The sequence below is a fragment of the Cupressus sempervirens genome, chromosome 3 (assembly GCF_028749045.1).
Source record: "Cupressus sempervirens isolate cs-2001-9-10 chromosome 3, ASM2874904v1, whole genome shotgun sequence".
Classification (NCBI taxonomy): Eukaryota; Viridiplantae; Streptophyta; class Pinopsida; order Cupressales; family Cupressaceae; genus Cupressus; species Cupressus sempervirens.
In genome coordinates, this window is record NC_143120.1 from 850,738,935 (window position 1) to 850,744,072 (window position 5,138).

The following is a 5,138-nucleotide window of genomic DNA, read 5'->3' on the forward strand; positions in this document are numbered from 1 at the left end:
AAATTTGTGCCAAGTCTTCCCCACAAAGTCTTCCAAAAATGACTCATAAATTTCACGTCTCTATCTGAAACTATGCTTAATGGAAGGCCATGAATCCTTACCACTTCTTTGAAGAACAAATGGAAAATATGACTTGCATCATTAGTTATTTTACATAGGACCACATATATACTGTCATAACCCTGTTTAGTTTTGGGTAGTCCTAGTATTAAATCCATGCTCACACACTCCCATGGCCTATCAGGCACTGGTAAGGGATGATAAAGACCTGCATTACTCATTCCTCCTTTAGCTTTCATATGCACCATGCATTGTTCCACATAGTCACATCTCTTACTAGTTTAGGCCAATAATAGAATCTTTGGACCAAATCTAGATTTTGCTGACCCCAAAATGTCCACTTAGACTCCCATTGTGTTTCTCTTGTATTAGGTTCTCTCTTATGGAACCCATTGGTACACAAAATTGATTACACTTAAAGAGCAATCTATTTTGCAAAGTAAATATAGAATACTTGTTATGAAAGTGGTTCTCAAAATCTGAACATGCCTTGTATGCCTCTACAAAGTCTTCATCCTCCTTGTAAAGACTCTTAAAGCTTTCTATTCTAATTCTATGCAAGTATACTTCTTGAACTGTCAAAACTCTCCTCCTCAATGCATCTGCCACTTCATTTGTCCTTTCTTGTGCTTGATTGTGAAAGTGAATGCCTGCAAGTATTCCATCCACTTCAAGCGCCTATTACTCAATTTTTCTTGAGTGTTGATGTAGCTTAGGGTTTGATTATCAGTAAATACAACAAATTCCTTGGGCAATAGATAGTGCCTCCACTTCCTAAGGGATTAAACTAAGGCATAGAGTTCAAGGTCATAAGATGAATATTTCTTTTTGGCCTCATTAAGTTTTTCACTAAAGAAGGTTACTGGCTTGCCTTCTTGACTCAACACTCCCCCTACTGTTGGGCCACTTGCATCTCATTCTAGGGTGGAGCTTTTCAAAGCTAGGTAGTTGCAAAATGGGTTGGGTAGCTGCTTGTTTCTTTAGCATTTCAAATGATTTTTCAGCTTCTAAGGTCCACCTAAACTTGGACTTGATACCGCCCTTTATGATCTCTAACAAATGTGCACATATACCACCAAAGTTTGTAATCAACTTTCTATAGAATTGAGCAAGACCATGAAAACTCCTTACCTTAGTTGAAGTGGTAGGTGGTGGCCAATTGAGGATTGCAACAAACTTCTCTTGATCCATCTTCAATGTTCCTTGGGATACTACAAAGCCTAGATACACCAGCTCTTGCTTGAAGAAGTCACACTTCTCAAGATTTATGGCAAGCTTTTATTCATGCAACCTCTGCAATACTGCTTCCACATGCTTGATGTGCTCCTCCTTAGTCTTGTTGAAGATGAGGATATCATCCAGATACACAACTACAAATATGCCTGTGAAGTCTTTAAGAACTTCATTCATGAGTCTCATGAATGTGTTAGGAGTATTGGAAAGACCAAATGGCATCACTAGCCACTCATATAGCCCATCTATAGTTTTAAATGTTGTCTTCCATTCATCTCCCTCCCTACTCCTGATTTGGTGGTATCCACTCTGTAAATCCAATTTAGTGAATCACTTTTCTCCTCTAAGGTAATCCATGAGATCTTCAATCCTAGGTATGGGAAACCTATAGCTGACTGTAATCCTATTCATGGCTCTTGAGTCTATACACAATCTCCATTTCCCTCCTTTCTTGGATGTTAATACCACAATGATTGCACATGGGCTTATACTCTTCAAATCCAATTATGTCTCATGCCAATAGGGGAGGGATATAACTGGAACTTCTAGGTAGACTCTAAAAATTGTCCTAAAAATTTGCTCAGAGCATTTCAAAATTCCAGGACCCATTTCTTAGATTCCTCTTCATGAACTATAGCCACTCTATAGTTTAGGGATGGTTTTCATTTTAGTTCTTAAATCTGCATAAACATTGATGAATATTAATTCCATTATTTTTATAGCTAAGAAAAACTTTATCTTGAAATGTAAGGCCAAATGGATTTCAAGGTGGGATCTGACTTCAATGGCCCCTATAGTTGCTAGAACATGGAGCCCCTTCTATGTGTCTTCACTAGCTCCTATGTGTCTTCACTAGCTCTTTCTTCATCAATAACAACATATTTTGCAAGAAGTTATGTTATTATAATAAGATTTTATAGTTATAATCATACTATAAGTTCTAATTATACCAATTATATGACTAGTTGTGGTAGAAACCCCTATGCCAAATTTAGTTAGTCTATAATTCAGTCTTTGCCCTAAAATTTATATTCAAGAGAATATTGTTGATTCTGAGGTGATAACATGGAGAATCGATGTTGTGATGGAGATGTCATTGTTTGCTCCAACACCTCTCGCCATTTTGCCTGACAGAGTAAGTGAAGCAAAGTGCAAAAGCCCTAGTTTTCGATGCCTTTTTTACTTCTTGAGCGAATGCTACTAGGGTTTGTGAAACTACTTCTATATACCTGCAAAACTCTATATATAGAGCATTGGTAGTTCACCTATAGAAGGGTTTAGTTTGGAAAAGGAGCTCTCATATAATGGAGATGCCTCTCAGAATAATGAGTGTTTGCAAGACCGAGCTAGACAGGGGTTGCCATGTCTTCAGGCTTGGACAAATTTGGTAAGAATGATATGAAATCTTCTAGATTTAGAGATCTGGAGTTTTCCATGAATTTCTTCTTTTTTTCAATAAAACATTTTTTAACCCTTAAAGAAAATTGATATCAACCAATAAAAAATTAGAAATAAGTAAGTTGATATACATTTAAAAAATTAAGATCCTTAAACTTTAGAACCCAAAATTATTGTTATTACAAAAATTTATTTATAAGTCCAAATGAAAACATCAGTTTCCTACCTATAGAGGTAATTAGAAAGAATCCAAAATCATCCAATTAATCACTAGTCTTAGGATAGGAACATTTTCAATGGGGCCTCATCAATTATTTCTTTAAGGAAATAATGTTTGTAGTTCTTACTATAATGTTTCTTACCAGATTTCAATTCAATGGCAGACTTGATGCACAATTTTATTGCAGGTATAATTATTGTTGACAAAGAATGGATTCACTTCAAAATTTGTAGAAGTTAGTGCAGAGATAATATAATATTCTTGAACTCATAATGTTCTTCAACCCTTTGATGTGGATACATTAATAGATTTTGATGCCTTGTTTACTCGGGCAGATCAGTATATATATCGAGTGGAAGGGTGTGGGGATGAATGGTCATGTCTCCAAATGGAGACATGAACATTCATCCTCACACCTATTCGGAGGCAACTAATCATTCACAATTTCTTATGGACTTAACCAAAGTATAACAATGTATTACCAAACACTAAGATTTGTGTCTTGATATAAAGGATAGATCGATAGTGATCTAAATATCAAAGGAATCAGAATCAGTTTCAATCATGCCTTAAGTGATCTTAGAAAATATATATATCATTGGTTTCAAGTGTACATCATTCACATATAGCAAATATATATGCATATATGTATAACAGTATGTGCATCATATTGTTGTACACACACACACACACATGTTGATCACAATAATGTCAGACTGAAGCTACATGCATTAACACTCCCTCTTAGCTAGGGAAGACAAAGTGCAAATATATAAGTTCTTCTTATTTGAAAAGTAATATCCTCTAAATAAATTGAAGAAAATCAAGTCTCGTGGTATTCTTTCCAGTTATAGTGTGTACATATATATCAAGCCTTGTGATATCCACCATAAAAGTTCATGGTATAGCCATAGATATTATGTCACATAATACTCACCATGAATTTGAAAGCATTGATCTTCGACAAATATCAAGTCACATGATATCTATCAACATGCTCTTTTAACCATCATGATTTTTCCATGAATATCAAGTCACATGATATTCATCATGATAGTAATCTAATAATTATAAAGTCATCACCTTATATTATTAGAATCAACATTTCATTATAAAAGATTGTCACCTTTTAATGATGTACATAGGGTAGGCCCATAAATCATAGTCACACATATGACAAAAGAGTTTAAACATCTTTATTAAAATAATATAAATTTACAAAGTTGAGACTCAATCTCATAAACTTACATTTCAACCATGACAAGTTTCTTTCTAAAATGATCAACCTTCACTTTAGGAAGAGCCATGGTGAGAATGTCAATTGTTTGATCACCTGTATTAATATATTCCAACTAAATAGCTCTTCTTTCCACCACGTCTCTTACATAGTGGTAAGGAATTTCTATATGCTTGAATATATCATGAAATACTATATTCATAAATAACTTGATACAACTTTGGTTATCATAGTGAAAAGTGTTAGGTTTCATAGGCTCACAAAACAAGTTAGAAAGCAACTTCTGAAGCCACATTGCTTCTCTAGCTCCCATTGCTGCTGCAATATACTCTGCCTCAATAGAACTCTGAGCAACTAAAGCTTTCTTTCTGCAGATCCAAAAGATCATAACTAATCCTAAATTGAAACAACATCTTAATGTGATTTTCTAGTCTTTTACACTTCCAACCCAATGAGAATCAGTATATCCATGTAAATCCAAGCTAGTATTCTCATATTTAAGTTCATACCCAATCGTACCTTGGAGATACCTTAATATATGCTTCAAAGCAACAAGATGAATCTCAGGAGGTTCACACATGAACTGACTTAATGCATTCACAACATAGTAGATATCAGGTCATGTGTTTACAAGATACATCAAGGACCCAATTATATGTCTATATAAAGTGGGATCCACTAGTCTGGATTCAGCACTTGCTTCCTTTAGCTTGTGTAAGTTGGTTTCCATGGGTGTAGACATAGGTCAACAGTCCCACATTCCAAATATTTTCAAAATATCAACAGTATACTTCTTTTGATGCAGAAAGATATTCTCATGCTTCTGACGCACTTCCAAACCAAGAAAGTAATGAAGAATTCCTAAGTCCTTCATTTCAAATTCAGAAGCCAAATCTTTCTTGCACTGATTAATGAGATGCTCTTCCCCTGTAATAAGAAGATTATCGACACAAAGAATTAGAATTAGCATATCACATTTAGTTACCTTAA